Here is a 15,955-nt window from a genome sequence, read left to right on the forward strand (position 1 = left end):
TGCTTTGCTTTGCTTTGCTTTGCTTTGCTTTGCTTTGCTTTGCTTTGTTTTGTTTTGTTTTACTGTGGACCTGTAAATTCACTGGGAAGAGGGACCCTCAACTGAATAACTCTCATAACCAGACTGGCCTGTGGCCATGTCTATGAGGACCTGTTCATCGATGTGGGCGGGCCCAGCACATTATAAGCTTCACCATCCTTAATCAGGGAGATCTGGGCTGAATAAGAAAGCTGAGAGAGAGAAAGAGAGTGGGGGAGGGAGAGGGAAAGAGAGGGAGAAAGGGAGAGAGACAGAGGGAAAGAGAGGGAGAGATAGAGAGACAGAGACAGAGAGAGACACACAGAGAGAAGCTCCTTTATGGCTTCTACTTCTGTCCCCGCCCTGATATCCCTCAGTTATAGATTGTGATCCAAAAACATAAGCTAAACAAACCCCTTCCTTCCCAGTCAGTCTTTGGTCTGAATGTCTCATCGAAACAAGAGGATGCCACTAGGACACATCTGGTCATCATTTGTAACACCTGATGCCACGTACGCACCACACAAATGGCTATACCTAACTGTTTAGAAACTAGTGAGGAGAAAATCTTCAGTACTTCTTCAACACAGATGCAATTTTTTTATGCTCTTTTATCTACACTTAGATGAAATAAAGGGTTCACCGTGCCCTAGATTATTTTTAAATTCCATGTATGGCAGTGAGTTGATCCACTTCTACGAGTTCATGCTCTTGAAAGCATAGTGTGTTATCTCGGTGCAAGATAATACTTTTCGTAGTTTTTAATATATCTGCTATTGCTCTGGTACTGGGGGAATAAGAGTCATGGTAAAATGCCCTATCCTTCAGAGCTCTTGTAAAGTTAATTAGCTTAATAAAGAATCCCTATGGTCCTTGCCTCTGAACAGAGATCTGAAGAAATACAACAAGGACTTTAATTTAAAAAAAAAAAAACTCAGGAAGTTTATCAAGTAGAAAATTCTGCTATTTAAAAACCTTCAAAATAAGAGCCTCTGTGATCATTCCCAGAACAAAACTTATTTTAGTGCTGGAACAAAAAGTTCAGAAAGGTTTTGGTGATGGTGGTGGTGGTGGTGGTAGTTGTTTTGTGATCAGCATGATGAAAATCAGTGGTGGAGAAGGAGAGAAAAATCAGGAACCTTCCAGAACAGTGGGAAAATGCAGAGTGTCAGTGGTTGGAAAGAAAGGGCAGTGAGGGGCTTCTGCATCTGCAAACCGTACACATGAAGCTGGCACTGGTGTTGCTTGGTTGCCAGAGATGGGGGCGAACTCATTAGGCTTGTGATTCTGGGAGAGCGGCCAGCACCAAGTCCCTCTTCTGTCTACACCATGGGCCCATGAGCCTCCTCTCTCAGACATCTCTTACTTCTCAGGTATAGGGGAATCATATCATGGATTGTAAGGGTGAGAACACTGAGAAATAGGCAGCACTGACCACATAAAGGAAGGGGATATAATTCTGAATCTTTTGTCTTTGTCCTGAGCCTGCTATACCTAATTGAAACCAGAATCATGGCAAGGCTCTGTAATGAAGAAAACAAACTCACTGAAAGCTTGCTGTTAGGGAAGTGTCCAGGATAGGTAGGTTAGTAGGTAGGAAGATAGATAGATGATAGATAGATAGATAGATAGATAGATAGATAGATAGATGATGGATGGATGGATGGATGGATGGATGGATGGATGGATGGGAAAATCAAGGAGTCGGGTATTTGATCATAAATTGCATGATAGGTAGACAGATAAAATTTAGGGAATGGGGTATTTGGTCATAGATTACATGAGACACACATAATTACAGGGATGAATTTTCCTGTAATCATCCATCCCTTCCACTACCCTTATCTTGACTGGCATCTCGCCCAGTCCCACGGTGTGGAGCTGGCTATGCCCTGAAGGAACACAGGGATCTCGAGTTCACACAGACTCTGGAAATAGCCTGGAGCCAGGCAGATTTCAACAGACCACTTACTAGGTACAAATTAACTGAGCTATCATACCTGTAAAACAGGTTTTTCTATGTAGCCCCTGCTGGCCCTGTACTCCTGATCCTCCTGCCTCAACCTCTGAAGTTCAGATTACAGGTGTGCACCACCACACCCTAAAAAATGATACTGGGCAATCCTCCCTCAGAGGATATTTTTTTATGCACTAAGTGACTGTGAAGGACTTTGATAATAGCCAGCGCCTGGTGAGTGCTTGATAAAGACCCTCCTACCATGGTAGTGACCAGTAAGGATGTAATAGAAGGGTTTTCAAAAGGCTTGTTATACCAGAGCTCCCTGTAAGACAAGTGGGGGACCCACCTCTCCCTTGAGTGCTATTAAGGTGTTAAGCATATTGAAACACTGATAAACAATATTAGCATCATTATTAATTTTAGTAAGCCCCTACTGTAAGCACTCCTTCTGATATTCATTTTCTTGTATGTTAGCAATTGTGTTGGTGGACGGGGTGATTTGAACCCCTCCTGGCGTCTGTAGACTTCCCAGGCTGCCTGCAGCACAAGACCATCAGCCAATCACCCAGAAGGAGTACTGTCATGCCAGCATCTGCATCTGAGTACTTTATGGACACCTCAAGTAAGCAACATAGTACCACAGTTGCTTGCTACCAGTGCACATCGCTGGCTCCTGAAGGCCTTGTCCCAGCCATGGCTGCACCAGATGCTTCGTCATCACCAGCTGGGTGAATCCTGGAAACCTCGAAACCTTTTCCACAGATGAGAGGGGAGCCCAACGGGAGCTAAACTGGTGAACAGGCCTATCACATGTGGACTGCTGTGACTGGTGCAAACGCAGCTTCTCATTTGCATGAGGGCCTGTACCACAGTGGGTGTGAACACAACCCTTCGTTTATGAATGCCCACTATGGTCTGTGCCAACATTCCTTTTCTGGATCACTTTGTAAGCCAATATAGAGGCCCCTTCTGTGTTGCTTCCTGGTATAGAGGCATCAAAAGCCTTCTCTTGAGTAACCTGCCATTTTATATATATATATATAAACTCACTTATATATATATATATATATACATATATATATATATAGTGTGTGTGTGTGTGTGTGTGTGTGTGATCTTTTGAGACAGAGTCTCACAATGTAGCCCAGATTAGCCTCAAACTCACCCCACTCCTGCCCCAGCCTCCCAAGCGCTGGGGTTACAAGCCTACATCATCACACCCACTTTCTTGATGGCGTGTGCTCTTCACCATTAGCGCAGTGGCCTGCCTGATAAGCCAAGGACTGAGTCCCAAGGTCAGCGGGTCAGTAGCCATGGGAGGAAAGTGGAGGGGTGCTAGGGACAGCTGGGGCAGGAACGATGTGAAGCAGAGGTGACAAAGACAAACGCCAAAGGCAGAAACTCCAGATACTGAACTCAGAAAGACTTGCCAGGAGCTGCTAAATGTCTAGACTCCCAACTCCAAGCCCAGAAGCTAGAACACTAACCCCTGTCAAGGCTGAGGACCCTCTTACCCTTGACCCTAGAGCTGTCCACCTGTCACTGTGGGGCTAAGAGGACCAGAACTCGAGGCCTGTAGAAGACGCAGCACTAGATGGTACTACCTACTGCTGCTGGCTCAGCTTGTCATCACCTCACCACTGCCAGAAGCTGAAGACAACGAAAGCTACCAAGTGTGAAGCCTCAGGATACTGATGGCTAAACCCCCCCCCACCCATCCACCCCTGGAGAGCCTGAAACAGTGGGGCTCTGCTTTCCAAAGTGTTTGTAGCTACATGCCTGCTAGCCTGCTAGTCCATCCTCTGAGCCCTAGGTGCTCTCCTGGGACTGCCACCACCACACAAGGTTCTCTTCATCTACCCAGGATTCCTGTCAGAAGAGAGCAAAGGGATGTCAGCCAGTTGACTGGAAACAGCTTGGATGAAAGACTCCAATACAGAAACAATTCTCCTCTACTTTTAAGAAAGGAAGTGTGGGTAGGGTATGAATAAGGCCAGGTAGCACAGTGGAGATTGGAGACCCCACAGGCTGGAGCCCCGTCCTTGACCTGTAATTCCTGAACTCTCTACTCTGTACACTGGGAACTGTGGGGTGCTGTTATCTCAACTCCTAGAGGCTTCTCCTGTAACTCCTGTTGCCATATTTTTGCCCTGGTGCTATCTCCAGTTGAGAAACACTCCTCTTTCTCCTCGTGGGCCCTCGGCCAAGAAAAGCAAAGTTCTCTTCTTCTCAAAACTGTTTGCTTTCTTTGCATCGGTATTGTGAAACATGGAAAATCTGGGCACACAGCCACAAGGCCATGACTCTTCAATTTTGAACCAACTGAAAGCAGCAACCACATTTGTTGGGAGGACAGAAAAACTGCAACGGAGGATCAGATTCCCAGGTACCTTCCCTGCAGCCTCAGTGCAGCCAGACAGAGGGGAGGGTGGCCAGAGGGGAGGGTGGCTCCCGGGAGCAGCCTCCCAAGGGCTACACTCTCAACTCTTGGATCTTCTGGTTGCAGTCACAACCGGAGCATGCTCTACCAAGTTTGTAAGTCACATGACATCAAAAGTACTATTGTAAAGACTTCAAGAGATTTCTCTTGCCTACCCAAGGAGAAAAAGAAAAGCAAACAGCTTTCCGACAAGTTTCAAAGGCCTGAATGTCCAAGTCACCGGAACACTGTAGGGTTTTACTCCCTAGGAACGGACAAAAGTTGCTGAAACCCCAATGACTTCTCATCTTGCTAGGACTTGCATGTATTTTTTTTTCCTCCCCTCAAGATCAAGAGAGCCTTTCAAAGGGCTTGAAAATAAGAAATAAGAAAACTATCTCTTAAACATGAAAAGACACGTGCTCCCAAGTTTCTTCTCGGAGTTTGAGAAAGGAAATTTTAATGCAAGAACAGAAATGCACAGTTCTCTTTTAGAGCAGGCCACAAAAAGATGGGAGGGACATTTAATCAGTTAAAGGGAACAAACGCTTTTCAAACGGGTACAGCCACTTTCTAGCCTTACACCTGCCTTCCACCGGCCCCTTGCACCCACCACCCCCTCCTAGCCTGGGAGCAGCACCGCGGCCTCGCGCAGTACCCCTGTCTTGCACCCACCTGAATCCAGGGAGAAGCGCTGCAAGCCGTCCTGCGGAGCCTGCACACTTCGGGGACTTTTCAGGAAGAGGACTGGCGCTAGCACCGCCCTCTTTCAGGCTAATTTTCTGTTAATTACCCCGCCTCCTGAGCTCGCCAAGCCTTGTCCCCTGAGTTTGCCAAACCCCGCCTCTGAACCCCCCTGCCCCGCCACCCGCGGTCAGTGCAGCCACCACTTACTCTGATGTAGCCTGGATACTGTTCTGTGGCTGGTGGGGGTCTTTCTCTACTAAGGATCTTGGCCGTTCTGTTCAGGCTTGGGAGAATGAGAGCAGGAAAGGAGTTGCTAACTTTTATGTCTCTGGAAATAGGAGACCTTAGTGTTGAATTTGGAAAACCTAAGCAGAAAATGTTATAAGAAAACTTAAATCTCAGGGGAGGGGCTCTACTGCTGTGACAACCTTCAGGGTGCAAAGTGAAACCTGAGATATTCAGAGTCTGTTTAGGCAATTAACCGTTGTGTGGTTTTCACAGTGACTTAGAAAAGTGTTGCAAGAAGGCAGGGTCCTTAGGACAACATCAAAGCTCTTACACACAGCCCCGCAGTAACGGCCAAGCACCAGCAATGAGGACTTCCCTGACCAGTTCTAAGGGTGATAGTTTTCCATCTGCAATATTTCACTCAAGAACTTTACCAGTTTATACCAGTGTCCCACATTACTCTGGGGTTCTTTCCTTCTTTCTTTCTATCCTTTCTTTCTTTCTTTCTTTCTTTCTTTCTTTCTTTCTTTCTTTCTTCCTCCCTTCCTTCCTCCCTTCCTTCCTTCCGTCCTTCCTTTCTTTTATACTTCTTTCTTTTTGATTTTTCTTTCACCTGCTCCTCCTATTTCTCCTCCCCCTCCTCCTCCTCTTCCTCCTCTTCCTCCTCCTCCTCCTCCTCCTCCTCCTCCTCCTCCTCCCCCTTCTCCTTCTCTTCCTCCTCCAGAATATACCACTTAATTTTCAGATATTTTGTCTGTGTTTCTCTTCAGTTTGGTTTTGTTTTTGTGTCCTAGAAAGGATTTCGCTACCTAGCCCTGTCTGGAGCTTGCTGCACACACCAGACTGGACACAAATGTGTGACCTTTCCTACTTCAGTCCCCCAAGTACGAAGATTTACTCCCCAGGACCCACTTGGATTTTAACTTTCAAGATTTAATAGACAATTCTGTTATTTCCCTCCCCAAAACTAAAAGGAATTAAGAAGCAGCTTGCTAAGCTGAAGTTAGTCAGTCCTGAAGATGGTTTCTTCACAGTGGTAGATCATCTGAAAAGACTGGTTGAACTTGAAAGCATTGTTCAGTCAGCTCTCCCTCTCTGGGGCATCAGAGCACTGACTGCAATGGGGCAGAGCTTCAGAGGAAATGCGGCCATTTTGAATTCCCTTGAGAACGTTTACTACTTGCAAGGACTTAAAGAGCTCCTCATTTTCGCCAAGGAAGACAGCACAAATCCCGAAGACAAGGATACAAAGAAAGGTTCAGAAGAATTCTTAACTGTTATCTCCAGAAAGCCAGTGGAAAGGCAAGAGCACACTTTTACAAAGGCCATCTGAGTCATCCAATGATCTCATTGAAGTGTGTCCAAACTATCAGCTAGTTAATCAATACATAAAGGGTTTGTGCTATAATGTCCTGGTAATTATTGACCATCTGGTAAATGTGATTTTATGTATGCATATAGCAGAAAGGCTACACATAGACCTGTTGGTGTCTTTAGCATAATATGAGCATTTACTTGTAATAGATTTAATTCGGCAAACATTTTAGTGAATGTAAGATACTTGGTTTAATGATAAAATTTAAAGCTAATGGGGGGGGTTATACTACAGTTTTGTGGGTCCATGTGAGAAGGAATCACAGTTTCTCCCTTCCTCTCGCATCCCTGGTGTGCTTTAGATGACTGAAGAGGATAAGAATTATTGTTTAGCTTGTCTTGGTTTGAGTAAAAAGAAAGGTTCCAATTTCCAACCTTTCTCCTTATCACCATTTTAACCCTAAGGAAAAATCTCTCGGAGAAGCTCCATCCAAACTTGGAAGACAGATAGTCCTGTGGTAAATATTCAAACAGTTTAAAATGTTATTGATTGGTGGGTGGAGAGAACAAAGATCATTCTGCAAAGCATAGCTGCTGTGACAAAGAAAGCCTCAGTGGGAAAGATGGCGCCAGAAACATCCAGAAGGACAAAGTATTAGATGTCTAGTACTCCAGATCTTTTGAACACCACCAGAGGGCAGGAGAAAGACTTCTCAATAGTGCTAGCTGTGCCCTCCGGCAAATGGGTGAAAAACAGGTGTTGGATACCCTTTCAGTTGCTTTGGATCTTTGTTTTGTTTTTACTTTTTTAAGTCAACAGGACTCTCGCTCCCACCCCATTATCTAAGAGGGCCCACATGGAGCAAACATGCATGAACAAACAAACAAGCATGAAAACACATCTTTAAGCTTGAAGACAGTGAAGACTGAAACGAGCACAAGTCACATTCTAAATGTACAGATGATGCTACAGAATTATAATGTACTTATTTGGCAGTATTGAGGATCAAACCCAGGGCCTTGTGCATGCTAGGTAGATGTTCTACCACTGAATCGTAACCCCAGCCTACAATATACTTTTAAAATGTGTATTAGATTGCTTAATTTTGCCAACAGCCATATAAAGGCTGGTGAGTTTTTGTTTGGTTATTTGATTGTTTGTCGTTCTTGTTGTTCTTGTTTAATGTAAGAACACTAACGATCAGTCTGGCTTATAAGACCCAAAAAAAGGAAAAAAGTATCCATCCAGAGGAGGGCAGAACAAACTGAAACCAGTCAAGAGAACATGGAAGAGCGTGAGGATGGATAAATAGGTCAAGGGAACAGACCGGAGTCCAGACTTCGAACCACAAGTATTTTAACAATTGATTTTCAACAAATGCCCCACACCACAACAATTCCATGGAGAAAGGAGAAGTCTGAACAAAGTGGTGAACAGACCGGATAGCCGTATGAAAAACAAAGACCTCCCACCACACAGAGAAGTTAAACACAGATGTGCCGTAATACTTATCAAACTTCCTCAAAAGCCGTGCATTGACTTCACAACGTCGTACAGGCAAAGGTGCTACACAACAGGACCGGAAAGGCTTCCTCCATACCTAAAGCTGCGAGAAGCCATACATAGCGATCATTAGTCTTTATGAAAATTCCGATGTGCTCATCAGAAGATGTCACGTGAGCAGCCACAGAAAAGACTTTCAATCCATTTGACAAAGAAAGTGCATATAAAGTAACGCATGTGGAAGTTACTAATAAACAAAACTACGCTGCTTAAACAGAGAAATCGGCAAAACATTTGAACAGACACTTCACAAAAGAAAAGATAGCTGGCTAAAAAATGTGTATTAAAAAGCACTTCATGTCAGTGAGTCACCAGAAATATGAAAATCAAAATCCATCTCTTGATTTATTCTTCCAAACATTTCTACAGGAGCCTCCAAAGAGATAGACCTGCCTGACATCAGTGCAAGCATTAGCAGGCTGCCTTGCCACCTGCAGTAGTCTGAGGGTACAAAGCTAAGACTGTTGACCTTGCTTTAAGAGTGTAAAACTATCTGTAACTAACCGCAGAACACTAAGTAGGGTGTTGGGTTCCAAGCTGTAGAACAAGTCCATTCCCAGCCTTCTGCAGAACTTAAAAATATTCTAATTAATTCTGTCTGATGTGGTCTTACCAGTCAAGACTATGAGAAACAGTGTGTGTGTGTATGTGTGTGTGTGTGTGTGTCTGTGTCTGTGTGTGTCTGTGTGTTATTGTGGCAGATAAAGCATGGAGAGGGATGATTATTCTTTAGTCATGCACACCTGTTTTATCCTCCTCCACATTTCCTGCTCGCTCCAGCCAGTTGCTTGAGAAGAACACTTTCCTCAGAGTTAATTATGAACTCTACTCTTTTGAATTATGCATACAGTCCAAAGCTTAACTCTCTATGCATTAAAAAGGGAAAAGTCCAAAGACACTCACAATTAAACACAACACAGCAGAGAATATTGAAGTCTTATTGAGTCCCATGTAGCTGGGAAAACTGTCTCAAAGTTTCTCATAAATATAAACAAATTTATATCCCAGCAAGACTGTTTCTAGATATTAACCTGAGAAGTAAGAATGATCACAAAGAAAGCTACCCAAGAACAATCCATGAGCAGAGGAATGGAAGAACTAATTATGGTATATTCATAGTACATTCTACTATGTCATAAGAAAAAGCCCTGAGCTATTGATCACAGGATGGCATGATTCAAACTCATTATTATACTAAACAAAAGAAGACCAAGCACAAAAGCATGTGGCTTCATTTACATGAAAGATTTTAAAAAAAAGAAACCTAATTTACAATAATAGAAATGAGAAAGTAGCTGTTTTTATTAGAAAGAGAGGAGTGGTAAATGGCTGGGAATAAAGACCATGTCTGTCTGTTTTTATGATAAAACACCTTAGGTGTGTGGAGTTAGGGGTAACTGGACTTTATGGTTCTAGAGACTGGCAAGTCTGAGGCCCTGATGCCAAGCAGAGCTGGTGGTGATGGAGTCTGGGCACTTCTTGTAAGACAGAGCCTCAGTCTCAATGCAGCTCTCTCTCACCTCTTTTACAAAGACACCAACTCCATTCTGATTTAATCGCTTCCCAAAGCCCTGGCTTCTTAGTATCACCACAGTGGAACTGAGTTTCAACACGGATTTGGGGGACACAGCTACTCTCAGTTGTCAACTTGACTATATCTGGAATGAACTACAATCCAGAAATGGAATGAACACCTGTGATCGAGATCTTGAGGCAAGACGACAACAAGCCTTTAATCCTGCTCTCGAGGCTGGAAAAACATAGACTTTTGAGCCAGATCTTGAGGTGGGATGATACAAACTTTTGTCCCAGATCAACATACACCTTTAATCCAGATCTTGAGGCACACTTTTAATCTGGGACACAACTTCTGCTAGAGGTCTACATAGAGAAAACTGAAGAGGGAAGGGTTGTTGGTGCTTCTCTTGCTTGCACTCACTTTGCCAGACATCCATTGGAGCCTCCTTCTCCAGATTCCAGCTTATACAGAAGACCAGCTGAAACACTCAGCCTGTGGGACTGAGCGACTACTAGATTCTTGGACTTTCCACTCACAGCTGCCCATATTGGCTTAGTTGGACTGCAGACCATAAGTCATTCCAATAATTTCTCTCTATATGTAATAGATAGATAGATAGATAGATAGATAGATAGATAGATAGATAGAGAGAGAGAGATAGAGAGATAGAGAGATAGATAGAGAGATTGATAGATGATAGATACATACATACATACATACATACATACATACATACATACATAGATTAGATACATAGATAGATACATAGATAGATATTCATTTCATAAGTTCTATGACTCTAGAGAACACTGATTATTATAAAACTTATGTTATAACTTAATTATGCCCCTCAGCAATGTACTGGTGACTTTCAAATATTTGAATTTACAAAATATTTCAAATTCAGAAAACAGGCAGTGCACAGCTTTCACTGTCCATGCAATAACCTGGTTTTTTGACAGCAATAAGATTACTGTCGACAATTCCCAGAATTCACTAACAGAAATGACCATCTTTTCTATCAGAAAATTCCTCTTAGATTAGAACTATCCTTAGATAAAAAAAAAAAAGTCACTTGGTAAATCTCATAGAAACCGTTTTTTTTCCTCTGCCGAACTTGTTTAAATTTTTTCCTTTTCTCAGTTTTGATTTAGTAACTTTAGATCTGTGCATTATGTTGTGTGTTGCAGGGAGTTATTGACTTCAGCTAAGGAACCGTGAACAGTAATTATTTTGCACGACTAAATTCTGGTACACCATTGTCAGACAAGCACTTTACAGTACCACGAGTTTCAAAATTTAGAACAGAGCTGTCAAACAGGCAAATGCTTACACCAAAGATTTCTATTTTCAAGCTACAGGCATGAGCTCTTGATGTGCAATAATGGAGTGAATCTGTGTGCACTCAGGAAGCTCCTCATTTGACAGCCCTGGAAATGAAAGCCTGTTTCTTTCTAGAAAAAGAAACATCGTAGCAACAGTACAGATTTTCAAGAATAACCAAGGAACGACCTCTGAGCTAGAGAGGGATGACAGGCGCTGAGAATATTACATAGTATTAAGAGATTTTTGTGGTGAGCAGAGAATAATTCACCCCAAATTGATAACTCCTGGTTTGACTCCTGTCATTCAGAACCTTGCAATCAGCCAAGAAAGGTTTTTTTTTTTTTTGTGGAACTATACACATTTATACTCAATTAAAAATTTTTTCTAATGCATCAAACACTCATATTTTCCAGTGTGTTGTAAATCTAGGAGTACAACACCAAATTACAAACATTCATAGGAAGGGACGTATATTTTATGTAAATTAAATGTCATTTTTCTTTTAAGCACTGACAAAGATGGCTCACTTAGGAACATAGGTTTAAATAATTTCTATTCCCTGAGTGCCTTTAAAATTTTAAAGCACATCCATTTTATCCTCCCTGGTTTCTCTTATGATATTTTCAGCCTCAAAATAACATTTAGAGACAAGTATAATCCTTCCTCTACTCATAGACTAGGAAACTTAAGAACAGAGATTAAATGACTATGCAGTGTCACATAGCTGTTACAAAAAAGAAACACAACAGACATTTTCATACTTTCTTGGTGGCTCTGCCTGGTCCCTTGCCTTTACTACCACCACAATTTCACACCCAGACCCAGCTGGGAACTGCACCCAAAACCTTTGCTGGACTTTACTCAAGAAAATTCACTACGACCTAGGATCCCTGCAGTAGACCAGTTGCCGTAAAGCTGGACTCAGCCCAGCCTCTCCAACCAATACTCAGTAGCAACTATCTGAAAGACTATGAGTTACATACTGTCAGGTTGTAGAAGGGCATCTTGGGTTAGCACGGACCTGGAACCCCAAGACTGCAGGTGTTTGGCCACGCCCCCAGAACCCTGGGCCCTGACACGTGGGCTCATCCCCATTTAATCTGTACCAAAAGTCACCTCCATTTAACCTGTACCATAAGTCACGTAAGACACAGTTAGAGGGTGTGACTAACAGGCCTCTGCCTGGAGAGATTACTAGATAATTAAGATATCCGCTCCCTAGTCCCTCCTCTTTCCCACTCCCTATATAAGCTAGCTCTCCCTTGGCTTGGGGGATGCACAACTCCCCCGCTGCCCCGGTCAGTAGGCCGCCTGCACTGCCGTGTCCCTGTGGGCCACCTCCTCCGAGGCTCAGGGCTGACACGGTTTACAGGCGGCCCCAGCCGTTCTCCCGCCCCCCCCACCCCCGCGTGGGTGTTTTTTCCACGACATACGTCTCCTTCCAGACCTCAAACCAACCACATTTAGACAGAAAACATAAGATTGAGACTCCCATTCAAGAAATCTGAGCAAGAAGCTCTCATATTAGACACACAGCCAATGAAATGACTCCAGTTGCCCAGAGCCCATCAAACATTATAAAAGACCAAGGCGATCTGCAACTGCCCAAAGACCACAAGGGCTGTAGACGTGTTCTGCAATGGGAATTACCTAGGGGAACCTCAGAACTCAGAATCTTAAATAACAATTTTTAAAATGATTGAAAATTGAGGTCAAAGAACCCTGCATAAACTTAGAGAGAACAGAAATAAACCCCAGGTTAAAGTCCAAGAAAGCACAAACAAGCAAGCCACTCAATGAAATAAGGAAGAACCTCAGGATGGGAAAAGTGAGTTCAATAAATATATACAAATATTGAAGAAAACTTAAGGTGAAATGAAGATGAGACTGAAGAAAATCAATAACTAAATTGGAAACTCAGTCAAAAGTCTTCTTTTGGGTCATGCAATAGACAATCAGTACTTCAAGACAAAGTAGATGACTGGATTGCTCAGTCAAAGAAAATTTTAAAAATTAAAATACGTGAAAAGAATATGCAGGGACTTGTGGAAAAAAACCAAATGATAAATTACAGACATGGATGAAAATAATAATCTCAGATCAATGGCATAGACTAGATCGTCAACAGGCTTATAGATGACAACCTCAAGCAGATATCATGCACAAAGGGCACCAAATAGACATGTCTAGAAAAGAAGCACCTCACATCATTTTATAGCTAAGATGGTAAATCATAGAACAAAGAAAGGGTGTGCAAAATGCAAGAAAGGAACAACACACTTCACAAGGTAAAGGCAACTTTACCTTGATACAAGAATAGCAGCAGACTTCACAATGGAAACCCAGCAAGACAAAATCTTTGAACTTCAAATTCTAACAGATTACAGATGCCAACCCAAAATGTTTCACCCAGCAAAAACTATCTGCCATAGTTGAAGGAGAGAGGAAAACGTCTCTTGATATAAACAAGCTAAAGAAGCAATGTCGACCAAACCAGCCCTACAGAGAATAGTGGAAGCAAGCATGAGCTGGTGAGAAAAGAAAGCACATCCAAGATATTACAGAAAGGAAACCACTGAAGTTACGATTACTGAAATACAAAACTGGACTAAGAACAAAAACCAGCAAAAGAGCATCCAATGACAGCAATCAACACACATTTTAAATAGTGACCTTAGATATTAGTGGTATCGACTCTCCAATCAAAAGATACATCTTAGTTGACTAAGTTAAGAAACCAGACCCATCTCTTTCATATTGCCAAACAACATGCTTTATATTCAAGGGCAAGCACCACCTTAAAGAGAAAGAAATTCCAGGCAAATGAGACCAGGAAACAAATAGTTGTCACTATCCTAATACCTGACAAAATAGATTTCAAACCAAAATTAAACAGAAAAAAAAAATAAAGGGAGACACTTCATTCTGATCAATAAAACAAATAACAGGAACATATTAAAGTCCTAACACATAAATATCAAACTTCGGCACACCTAATTTTATTAATAACAAAACATACTCTTAGACTTCAAGCCACAAATTAATCCCAACTAAGTACTGTTGAGTGACCTCAAAACTTCACTTACTCTAGTAGCTAGATCACCTGATCCCAAGAGATAAACAGGGAAACAGGGAAACAAAAATGGCACTAAATGAACCTGATATACATCTGTAGAACATCCCAGCCAAACAGCACAGAATGAACAGTCTGTTAATTCAAAACATTCTACCAAACAGCCCAGGATGCACAATCTGTCAAACACCCCTTGAAGTGTCTCTAAAATGGGTCATGCATTGGAATATAAACCAAGCCTCACCAAGTACAGAGAAACTGAAATAATTCATTCATCCTCTCCTACCACAATGGGATAAAGCTAGAAATCAAGAGCAAATGAATCTGGAGACGTTAGGCAAATTTATGTATGCTAGTGGATGATGAATGAGTCAGAGAAGAAATAAAGAAGAAAATTAAAAATTTTCTAGGAGTAAATGAAAATGAAAACCCCGTACACCCAAAGTTCAGGGATGCATGGAAAGCAGTCTTAGGGGGAAATTTATAACAGCCAATACCTACACTTAAAAATCAGAAAAAGTGCAAAAAGATAATGATGCATTTCATGTGTTTTGAAAAACAAGAACTGGCCACCCCCCCCAAAAAAAAAAAAAACAGAAAATCATAAGAAATTATGTGTGCGTATATAGAATATATATAGTGAAAATATATTACATATTATAGGTGCATATTTGTACATATATTGTGTATATATTATGTAAATAGATATGTGACATATTTCCAATTATAATAAGAGATACATACATATAATTCCTTATATAATTAATAAAATAAATAAAAAACAAAGAAGTACAAAGTCTCAGTGAACTGATTGTTACAATTGGTTAGAATCAATGAGTTGGTTCTTTGAAATGATGACCAAGATCAGTAGAATCTTAGCTGAATGAATCCCTAGAAAGAGGAGACCCGAACTATATGAAGTTAGAGAACGGTAAAACATTACCACATACACTAAAGACATTCAGAAAATTACAAGGGAATGCTTAAAAATATTTATAGCCGATTAAGCTCGAAACTAAAAGAAATTAATTTCTAGATACATCTAAACCACCAGAGTTAAACCAAGAAGAAATCAACAACCTAAACAGACAATTAAGGAGATTGAAACAATATAAAGTTCTGGAGAAAGGGAGAGTAATGAGAAAGGAAGCTTAGGTGGGGGAAGAAGTAGGAAGGGTGGGCAGAAGAAGGCATCGTGGGTAGTTTATATCACTAACAATGTTTGGAGGAACTATATGGAAACCTACCATTTTATAAAATTCCTCAATATGCATATTTCTATAATAGAGATTAGTTGAAATAATCTTACACAGGTTGTTATGCTCATTCCAAAAACCATAGGCTGCCAAATAAAAAAACACAGAAAGATGTTTTCCCTTCAGTTGTAGGTCGGTCGGAGGTGTCCTAGACAGCCCCTATCAATACAAGCTATCGATGTTGCTCCTAGTTGCCCCACCACAATCTGATGATAAAACCCTACTGATGAGGACAGCTTGCATATTGCCTATGGGACATGATGAAGTCAAGATGTTACTGACCTGGATATTCCTTCCCTGCTAGCTAGTTTTTAAAGTGCTGGAGGTGCTGTATGGGCTGCTGGGAAAGACACATGTATATGTATATGTATATGTGCATGTGCATGTGCATGTGCATGTGCATGTGCATGTGCATGTGTATGTATATGATGTATATGTATATGATGTATGTGTATGTGTGTATGTATATATAGATGTATACATATACATACACTTACATTATATACATATACATCATATACATATACACATACATCATATACACATATAGATGCACATATACATATATGGGGGGAGAGAGAGAGAGAGAGA

General features: G+C 41.7%; 1 protein-coding gene across 2 annotated transcripts in view; it reads right to left on the reverse strand.

Annotated features, from left to right (window-relative positions):
• Mgst1 (microsomal glutathione S-transferase 1) overlaps positions 1-5,172 on the reverse strand; it is a 15,874-nt gene extending 10,702 nt beyond the window's left edge. The window contains exon 1 of one of the 2 annotated variants that reach the window (XM_028780959.1): positions 5,073-5,172. The gene's annotated coding sequence lies outside the window, so the exon portion shown is untranslated. Of the gene's footprint in view, positions 1-3,757; positions 3,847-5,072 lie in introns of those variants that run through there. The other variant, XM_028780960.1, reaches the window with a different exon arrangement.
• Between the last annotated feature and the right edge of the window lie 10,783 nt (positions 5,173-15,955).

This window comes from Grammomys surdaster, unplaced genomic scaffold (assembly GCF_004785775.1).
Source record: "Grammomys surdaster isolate TR1022 unplaced genomic scaffold, NIH_TR_1.0 373, whole genome shotgun sequence".
Lineage (NCBI taxonomy): Eukaryota > Metazoa > Chordata > Mammalia > Rodentia > Muridae > Grammomys > Grammomys surdaster.